Below are 11,317 nucleotides of genomic sequence, written 5' to 3'. Positions count from 1 at the left end.
GTCCATACGAACACATCTCTGTATTTTTGAAGTAAGGTTACCAATTGTTCCTTTTCTTGTGCCACCAGTTGACTGCTAATGAAGACAGGCTTTCAGGATCCCGGCTCGATTCCCAAATCTATTTCCTTTAATTCTTCCTCAGGCTAAATCTGGGCTTCCTTAACTGGTTCTTCTAGAATTTCTTCTTGGGCCATCATGCAGCTTAGTGGTCTGGGACCTTTCTGCATAATGCATTTAGGTCCCGCGTACCTTCACAAACGGTAGATTAGCCTCTCTCCGGGTTCCCGTATCACCACACATTCTCGGGATCCTGAAGAGCTAGGCTCCCTCTTTTGTCTTTTTCTTTCCAGAAGGTTCCTCAGGTCACGGGTTCCCCTCCTTCCTTCTTCTTCTTCTAAGACGGGTTCCCCCGGAGTCCCCGGTGCGGGGCTCTCATCATCTGGTTCCAACTCATCATAGAACATTGTTTCTGCAAAGTTTACTTCTCCCTGATTGAAAGGATTACAGTTGGCAGGGATTCTCACGGGCCTCCCATTCAGTCTCCCTTTAATGCATTAATGGAACGTAGATGGAATCAGGCGATGCTTATGAAGCCACGGGCATCCCAGCAACACATGGTAAGAAACTTCTGCATTAATCACATGAAACCTTCTCAAGGCTACTATTGGCCCTACCCTTAAGGCTAGCTGCATGTATCCTTCTGTTGATTCCACTAACCCTCCAAATCCTGCTATTTCCATGGGAGCCCCCAGAATCCTTCTGTCAACTAAGCCCACAACTTCCAGGGTACTTAAGGCTATGAGATTGAGCGACGCCCCCGTGTCCACCAATGCTCTTCTGATTTGGACACTGTTTATGGTGGCCATTAGATAAAGGGGCCTATGGTGGTCTGGGTGTTCAATCTCCATGTCTTCATCGGTGAAAGTTATTGCACTAGTTGTCTCCAGGAAAGCTCGACTAGCATGTGACTCTGCTATAAAGCATTCCATTCCTGAATCCACTGCTATGCTCATGAGAGACTCTGTGGCCACCCTTCTTGCTTCTGGTCCGAATCCCAGTTGGTTGAATAGTGACCTGAACTTGGGATTCTTTTGGAGGGTCCTGATTGTGCTCGGGTGGAAGGATCCTTCGGCTTCTCCTGCTTTCACCGGGTTCCCATGAATTACTATTACTACCGCCCCTTTCCCTTTGTGGTTAGGCAAGGGGTTTTTCTGTACTTCTAGTTCTTTATGGGTGAGTTCCAGGATTCCTTTCCTCAGCTTTTTGTGGAAGAGTCTGCGAAGGGTCCAGCAATCCTTGGTGGAATGCTTGACATAATTATGGATTCTGCAAAATAAAGGATTCTTCCTTTCTTCTTTGGTTGGTGGCCTGGACACAGTAAATGGCCTAACAACTCCATCTCCGATCCATTTGTCTAAGACATGACTTAACTCTTCGGCTGTACATGGGATCGCCGATGGTTCCTCGAACACCTTCCCATCTGGCCACTTCCTTTTTTCTCCTACTGATGCTGTCATAGCTTGGGACACGGGCATCCTTTTTGTCCTCATAGTTTGCACTGTCCTTCTGGTTCTCTATAACAGGTCAGCAAACTGCATGATACATAGATTTTCAAGGTTGAGCCTGTAATCAAAAAGCATGTTGGTCACACAAGTTTTCACGAGCTCTTTTTCTTCGTGGTCCCCATAGCAATCTAGGGACACATCTTCAAATCTTTTAATGAATTGGACGGGATCCTTTCCAGGTCTCTGCCTTACCATCTGAAGGTTCTGGAAAGTGATCTTGTCTTCACTAGGATAATATTTGGCACAGAATCTTTCCATCATCTCATCCCAGGTTTTGATGGACCTGGGTCTCAGCGTGGTGTACCAAGTGTATGCCTTATCCACTAAGGATTTGGCAAATTCCCTTAGACATAGTTCTCTTTCTCTTGCATAGGGGCCCATAGTGTGAATGAACCTACTCACATGTTCCACAGCATTTCCACTTCTTCCATCGAAAGGATGGAACTTTGGGGGTTCATACCCCTTAGGGTATGGTTTGCCAAGTAGTTTTGGAGGGAACGGGGGATCCCGAGAGAATTGCTTGGGGATCCCTGAGAGTTTTTCCCTTTCTTGCTCCAAGAGGGCATTGACATCTGCCAGTGTTAAGTACTGAGTGTTGGCCCTTCCTCCCACTGCTGATCCTCCTTCTGGCTGCGTTCCATCTTGGTTACCAATAGAGAGAACATTGTCCCTGATTTCCTGTGTCCTGCCTTCTTTGAGAAGACGAACTTCTTGCTCCAGATCCTTCAACATTACTGTCATCCTAGCCATGAGGTCTAGTTCCTGCCCTGTGTGTCTTTGTCGTGACACAACCTCCTGCTCTATCAGGGGTACCTCGCCTCTTTGCTTGGAAGTTACCTCGTTTTCTCCCATGGGCTCGGAGGCTGTAGGTGGCACATTAGTTCCTTTACTGTTTCTTTGTTTTTGAGGCATTTTCTGTCAAGGGATTGCTTTTCCCTCTTCTTTGCCCAGTCCCCAGCGGAGTCGCCAAAATGTGAGAGTGCCTTTTTTGTGACACTCAGGCCCAAGGATCCCAGACCTAATAAGTGGTTTGGTGGACCAGGCCTTGACTCACCACAGCTAACAGGCTATTTAAGAGTCAAGTGATGCACAGAGGATGCTTCCTACAATACAAGTAAAATGACAAGTAAGGATATTCATATTGAAAGACATATCAAAACAACAAGGTAAATTCGGAAAACAGGATCAGCAGAGGGGCACAAAATAATGTTATAGGGATCCTTGAATTACTGAGACATATTTCATTAATACGTTCTTTGTTATAGTTACAGAATGCTCATTAAAACGTGATATAAGGTTCAATTAAGCTCAAAAATTACAGTCTTGAATGACTATTTCAGCCTTCAAAACTTGCAAAGTTTGATTCTCTTTGAATCCGAGTATGTGTAATAGTGGCTTTTACAGGATACCGAGAAGCAATATTAACTTTTCCCTTAGTTTTTTTCTTTCTTTTTAACAAAACTTCACTGATAGTTCCTTTTCTCTAAAAATCTCTCTCTCTGCCTTGTCTTCATAACCTACCCGTCCTTTTATAATGAGGTTTTGGCATCCTAGGGGAACCATTGGTTCCCCTGTTTCGTCTTATGGTTAACAGAGCCTGTTCCGTGCCTATCACTCGGCAGGTTCCATTTCCTATTTTTCTCATTCTTTCCTTCTTTCAGCTTTGATTCCTTTGAAAGTCCCTGGCTGGTTACCTTCTTCTGGACGTGCTGAGGTATGCCCTTCTTGGTCTCGCCGTTGGGCAATTCCCTCTTTTGCCCTTTTTTTCCATCTGGGCGGAATCCTATTCTGTTGACTTGAAAGTCGCCTGTTGCCATTCTCCTTTTCGTATTTCTCTATTCTGGTTCCCTGAGACGCTTCCTGCTTGTGCCATGAAAGGTTGCTGGTTATTTCTTCTTTTTTTGCTGGGTCTTTTGGTGCTTGTGACTTTTGCTCTATTTCTTATTTTCTTTTCTTGTCATTTTCTTTCGAACTGTCTTAATCTTCTTTTGACTGTGTGCTGGAAAGATTCGTGCCTCTTGATGGTTGCTGAGGATCCTGGCTACTTAATATCTTGCCGTGGTTTTCTTTTCCTTCTTGATGTTTCTTCGTTTGGGCTTCAAGCCTCCTGGGCCTGCTTTGTTATTCTTTCTTGGTCCCCTTGCACCTGCTTCTTTGGACTTGGCTTGTTTTCTTTTGGGCTTGGCTCACTCTTTTGGACTTCTCTCACTGTGATCCTTTTAGACCTCAACACTAGCTAAACCAGCTTCTTTGTAAGTACCCAAGACAAGAATGTTATTAGTCCATAGGCCTTTATATAGAGAAATTTATAAGGTTTTCATATTTTAATCCATAATTTAATTATATGATAAACTTCTAGTCAAGTCTTTTTGGACATGAGAATTTCATGGGCAATGACCACGTAGGTGTAATTTTTTTCTATCCGATCCTATTGTCGTCTTTTGACTTTTATGTGGGCTCTACTTTTGTTTTGGTGAAGGTGGGCTCTACTTTTTGTTTATTCTTTTTTTTTTTTTTTTTTTTGCTGAATAAACTTTTTGTTTATTCATAAAGCATTAATCATACTTTCTAATTTATTATTTTCTGTTTTAATGGGAGCACATTCGGACAAATCTTTGTTACACTTTTTGTTTTGGAAAATGATAATGAAGGTATTATTCTTGAACATAATGATGAAAGCAGCTTGACATTGTGGGTGATTGGCACGTCATTTGAGTTTTCTCGTGATTTAATTTTTAGTTCCTTATTGTTATTAATAATAAGTGATTTTTTTTTTTTTTTGATAGGAATAAGTGATTATTATTATTATTATTTTTTATTACAATAAGTGGTTATTTTTTAATGTTAACGTAGTGGAATTTGTTATGCTTCTTATTAATGATGAGCAAAATTGTTTCAATTTAAGGAAATAAAATATTTTGCTAATATTTTTTTTAGGAAATTTGCTAATATCAATAAAGGTATATTATTTTAAAATTATTGCCACAAGAGCCATAATTTTTTTTTTTTAGAACCGGTCAGAAAACTTTATTAAACTAAAAAAGAAGCACACGTATAAAGAAACTTGTATAAGTCCAAGGTCAGCCACATGCAGCTAGCCATAGACTGAGGCTACACTAAGAGCATTCAAAGTAGTGGAGTTAAAAATTTAGTTTTTTATCTCTATCAAAAGTTATTTTATCTATTTTATCTACACACATGCTGCAATAGTGGATCTATTTTAGCTTTCAATATAATAAAATAATATAAACATCACAATAAAATAATATATCCCCTACAATAAAATAATATATCCCATTATCCGAAAAACATCTACAGCACCAACTACAACCACCTCTACCATCAGCCACAACCACCCACAACCACCACCACCACCACTCTACTTTGGCAACCACAACACAACATAGAAAGAAAAAAAAAAAAACAAAAACAAAACCACAACCACAATCACAACCCCATCACCACTAGTCACCACAAACCACCAACCATGACAACCACAACCAAAACCCACTGCCACTGCCACTGCCACAACTACAACCACAACCATAAACCACAAAACTCATAGCCAAAATATACAAAACCCACTGCCAAAGCCAAAATCATCTACCACCACCACAACCAAAATCCACAAACCCACTGTCAAAATCATCCACCACCACTACCATAGCCAAAATCAACCACCACCACCACCACAGCCACCAAACCCATATGAAAATACATTTAAAAAAAAAAAAAAACAAAAAAAAAAACTCAATCACAGTAAAGAGAATAGAGAGATGGGCGGTAGCGGTGGCTTGTGGCTTGGGGAGGACAGTGTCGGCGTGGGTATGAGGTGCATGGGTCTGATTGGCATTGGGTGAGCGTTTGGATGGATGACTTGGCGGAGGCGTGGGTCGGAGGCGTGGATCAGCGGCTTGGGGATTGGGTCGGCTTGGGCCGGTGACGTTGAGGCCGACGGAGGTGTGGGTCGAAGACATTGAGACAGAGAGGTGAGTGTGACTAAGAGAGAGAGGCACGGTGCGAGCTGTGAGGTGAGAGTGACTGAGAGAGAACCACTTTTATTATTTTAATCGGGCTTGGGATTAAAATAATATATATTTTTTTGTTTAGCTCTCAAGAGCAGTGCACATCTATCTATAGATGTGCACTATAGCAATGAAACTAAAAAAAATAGATTTAACTCCACTGTTGGAGCATGCTTTTTGTGGTTGAGGAGCTAAAAAATACCAATATACCAATATAGCACCAATATACCATGCGCACACCAATGAGTCATCCAAAGAACATAAATAAATAAAAAATAAAAAAGTAAGGTTTATGTGGTGGATGGTCGGGCGAAGAAAATATAAAGAGAGATGTGATTGATAAGGAAGAAAAAAAAGTAAAGAAGATGAAATTTCTGTGAATCCAAACCGTGTTTACCATCTAGAATTGTCAAAACGTGTGGAAATTACTAGTACAAGACATATTTGAAATGTTGCAATGGGAGATAATCATGCTAGTTTGGTGGCTGATATGAAATCATTCAATGTACAATCCATTAATTTTGATGATGCGTGTTTCTTTCTTCTTCTTCTTCTTCTTCTTAAATAATGATTTTAGTATGTGGAGTGTATATTAATATTATATGAATTGAACTGTGGTCCAAGAATGGAACTGTGGAGAAGTCAAATTTGGAATAGGTATGGATGTAGCAGCGTGCTGGTCAAAAGTGCTTATATTTGTAGGAATAGTAGTATTAAACTCTTCTATTTATACAGTAATCTGAGACTTTAAGAAAAGGAAAAGTATCACTAACTCACTAATCCAGAGCCAACTGCTTTGAAATAGAGCTTATAAAAAAAAAAAAAAAAAAAAAAAACTGCTTTGAAATAGACTCCACTATGTTTACATTTGGTCTATTCAGAGACATACACACGTCCAACCGTAATAACAAACTTCTATAAGCCTCGCGTGATCCCTCTCGTGAGTCACTTCAGCCATGCGACACAGTTTCTTTACGTGCATGCATGTAATTTAAAGCATCCGATCGACTACACCGTTTGTTTTAATAACATGCTTTCATCACCAAACGATTCTGTTTGCTATTCGATAGTCTTATGCTTTCCTTTAACATACTATAAACACTTTCGTACCCAATTTTTCCCCATGGCATACATTTCGTGTCGATACTCACCACTCTGCTTCTATTTGTCTAGACGTAATTCATGTGGGTGATTTTTTTAACTCATTTCATTCATTTGAACTAAAGTTAATTATACTCTGATTTTTTATATTAATTCTTTACCAATTTGCTTTATTATTGTAAATGTATTTATTAACAATTTTTTTGGTTAAAGGCCTATATGAGATCCTAATTATGACTTAAAAAAACACTAATTGTTGTTTTATACTAGTTGATATACACTATTTTACGCAATGTCCACAATTTACCGTGTGTGTACGGTAGTGTATTAGGTAGCTGTCTCCAAATTCCCTAATTAAGCAACATTTGCTGTTTGAATTATTTTTCATTAACGTCGATCCTGATTATCTGATAGCTCATCATCTGTTGTTTCATGACCATCAAAAGTTTTAATTAGCCAAGGCCTTCTGTTTTTTACTTATATCCTTGATCAGTGGGGCTTGCCATCATCAACCCACCAAAAAATTAGATAAGCATACGAAATTATGCAACATCATAGAGAAAATTCCTAAGACATATGCAACGGAAAAGCATTTGTACCAGTTAATACTAGCTTCCCTAGTTTCCACCAGAGTTTGGGACAAGTTAAAAAGTCAAGCAAAATAATTGATTACCAAGGAAGAAACACGACAAGACATTGAAAGTTACAAAGCACCACCTACTAGAAAAGAGAGATTGTGGCTTGCGTAATTTAAAAGATTCAATAGAACACACTTCTTCACAAAGTGGAAGAATTTGCAAAAGAATTAAGTTACAGTAGGATAAAGGAAAATTTTTACTTACGGTATTCTTAGGAATGAACACGACCAACAGAGAAATATCAAATATGTACAAAATTCACCGTTGCTGTATGAATATGTCCTAGTCTTCTTACTCTTTTTTATTTTATTTTATTTTTTTCAGTATCAAAATGCAGTTGTCTAAATATGTTAAGAAAATTCACCAGTGCTATAAAATCAAACAATATTGAAAAAAAATAAAAAGTTCTTAATTTCCTTCAGATCACACAGCCGAAAGAAATTTAATAACACAAACCACCCGAAAAAAGTAAATAAATAATTGATCACCCACAAAGGGGTAAAAATTCGGGTATACACTAATATTGGAGTAGAGCTTTGAACCTTCGCTCACTTATGTTTCTAAATTTATTTATTTATTAATTTATTATTATTAATTTTCTTTTTTATGTTTGTGTCAACTCTCTTTCCCAATCACCACTTTAGAATTGCTTATGAGACTTGTTTGACGGCCTGAACTGCGTCTCAAGAAAACCAAAATCTATAGCACTGGTTTTAAAAGACACAATTTTTAGACCCTAGCAAAGCGTTCTCGAAATACATCTCCTATTCTTTTTTCATATGGTTGGTCTGAAGGGACAATTCTTAGGTGATGAAGTGTAGATTCATCAGTCGTTGTGTGTGCATCCAGATGGAGCCGTCCTTTCGTCTATGTCACCTTGAAAATGGTAAGGTAGCTCCCTTAAGGTGGTCACCGATGTGGTGCCTGTCACAACGTCTCTGATGCCGAAGTCAGTATAAAAGAGTTTTTAAGAAATAACAGAGGATTAGAATAACTAGTAGTGTTCTTAGGTGTGTCTATGTACCTTGTGTTGGTACTGTGAAGGCTTTATATATATTTCCACAGCCACTAGCCGTTGTGGTGGTTAATGTGGCTTTAATGTCTCTCTTGGTAATGCCTCATGCTCAGTAATGTAGGTTTTAATAGGGCTTCCAACGGTCTATATAGCTGGTTTTGTAACCGCCCAGGACATCACTAGCTGCATTGAATGGCTTCGTTACTTTCATTAGTGACATGGACATTTGGTTAGCTCTTTTTGGAGAATGGCCTCGTCGGTCTTGATGAGATCGTTCAGGGAAGTTGGGTTCGTCAGTCCCATCATTAGGTATGAAGTTTCAAAGCAGTGCTCCGTGCTTAATTAGGATGCTTTTGGAAGGCCCCATTCCATTGAAGTTGGGTTGTTTTTTTTGCATGTGAATAGATTGCTGTTTGATGGGCACATTCAAGTTGGGGCATTGATTATCGATTGTTTTTGTCATGTTACATGCTCTCCTAACTAAAAATGGGAAAACTTTCTCCTTGAAATTTTTACATTTTCTCTTTTTTGAGAAAAAGTTTCAACTTATGGCATTCGCTTCTAATAATATCTTTTGATCATCATACATACCAAAATACATTAGTGTTCTATAAACACATTTATATATTTTTAGTGCATTTAAAAATTTGACTTAAAAGATTTAATTATACTTATTGCGTCCATTATTCCATTTAACATTTATTTTAGCAATAAATTATATATTCTTGCTTAGTTTAAAATGGGATTAGGATCCTGTGCATGCAGTTACTCTCATTGTTCTCTCTCTCTCTCTCTCTCTCTCTCTCTCTCTCTCTCTCTCTCTCTCTCTCTCTCTCTCTCTCTCTCTCTCAACTTTTTAAACTTTTTATTTTCACTTGTGTTTGGCATTTTGTAGTTAGTGGATACCCTCTCTTTTTTATCATTTATATTTTCTATTTGCCATGTGACACATTATAAGTATATTAAAACAAATTAACATATTTACTCCAAGTGAAACTTCATTGTCAAACTTTAATTTTAAAATAAAATATAATTTTGTTTAAAATTACACTACCATGGATTTCTATAAATTTAAAAGAACTTTCATTATTTATTTATATTCCTATTTAATCTGCTACCATTCTTTTTTGTAATAATAAAAGTTGTGATACGCATTGGGCTTGCACTATTTGACTCAATGTAAGTATTACAAGTTGCACGACTTATTTTATTATGAGATTCATTATCAGTGCATTAAAATTATAAAATTATTTATATCTATTACTAAAAGTGAAACTTTATTACTAATATTTTAAGAAACAAATTAAAATATCACTCTAGTTAAAACTCAATTATCAAAAGTTTCAAAAGTACTAAATTTAAAAATTCAAAGAATTTGTGCATTTATTGATAATTATCTATAATTTTTCACTTTATTAGAAATAAATATCAATACCATGATAATTCTTAATTTAATACCCTTATATGATTAAGCTCAGAAAATTTTTAGATGACGCCAGACAATATTTGATTTTTCTTTTTATCACTTATTTAGTGTCTCATTAGATTAGATTATTTTAGTGGCATATGTGAATTAAGGATTAATCACTCAGTTTAATAATTAAGACTTAAGAACTTCTTTTAGATCGATTTGCTTAACATGGTAACTTGACTTGACTTTTTGGGAAACTTGTGCTTAACAAAAGAAAAACTGTTTATACTTTATAGTAAGACTAAATTTAGGCAAATTTCTTTATTAAGGTCTCGAAAATAGTGTTTTTACTATTTATAATAATATTTGTTTTTTCTTAATAACTTTTACTTTAAAAGTCAAAATAAGGTCTTGTCTATTTTGGGACGTCTTAGAGACTGTATTTTCAATTTTTGCAATTATCTAAATTTTGCTATTTCTGGCAAAAATCACTATTTTGCCACCTAATTACGTGATTAGCGCGGATTAGGGTTTCTAGGCGTTTTCATAGCCACCTTAGGGTTTCTTTTACTATTTAAACATATTGTTTTTTAGATTTATAAAATACAAATTTCTCTATTACTTTCTGGTGGATTCTAGAACCCTATCACCTTGTGGATTCAAGGGACCTCAAGGTTTTCATTGAGAAGCTAATGTGTGTAGTTTCTTTTTCCATTCAGAAAGTAACATGTTTGTTTTCTTGTAGCTTCTGCGACATCAACGCCAAATAAGAATCATCTATCCTACTTTTTTATATTCTACTTTATACTCAATTAATTAATACATATCAAGTGTTTGATTTTATTTCTAATTTGTAATTTTATTTTATGAGGCTATTAATGTGTTTTAATTTAACAAGCCACAAGACTCACTAGAAAAGTCATATAACTAAAATTATATATGAATGATCTCTTACATCACTATATAGTAGGTTTGATAAAGATACTTAAAAATTGATTTGGAGTTAAATTTTTTCCAAAAAAAATTATAGTCTTAAGTTTGATGTACAAGGAAATAATGATTTAATCAAATAGCTTTTGAACTAGCTCAAATATTTTTCAACAAGGAATTGAATCAATTTTGAACATATAATCTAGTTTAGTGAACAACTCAAGATTAGTTTATACTTGATAAAGAGTTGCATTCATGTCTCTTGTGCCAGCATACATGAGTCGTACGAGCTTCAAGTCCTTGCAATCTTGAGCAAATGTGGCCATTCCTAGATTGTTGAGTTTGTGGTAGTTGTAGAGCGTGATATTACGAGGTCCCAGCACTAGAAGTGAGTTTGGTGACTAAGCTGAAATATGAGAGAGAGAGAGAGAGACAGAGAGACAGAGAGAGAGAGAGAGAGAGAGAGAGAGAGAGAGAGCCCATTTTCCACCAAAATTTAAAGATAGGTAAAAATATATGTTATTGAGTTGTAAGATAAAATTTAAAAAGCTCAACAATCCAATAGGTAAAAGGGCCGATATGTAAGAGCTCTAGCATTTTCCATTATACCAAACATTGAAAAATGCAAGGAA

Source organism: Quercus lobata, chromosome 5, assembly GCF_001633185.2.
Source record: "Quercus lobata isolate SW786 chromosome 5, ValleyOak3.0 Primary Assembly, whole genome shotgun sequence".
Taxonomy (NCBI): domain Eukaryota; kingdom Viridiplantae; phylum Streptophyta; class Magnoliopsida; order Fagales; family Fagaceae; genus Quercus; species Quercus lobata.
This window is presented reverse-complemented; position numbering follows the sequence as displayed.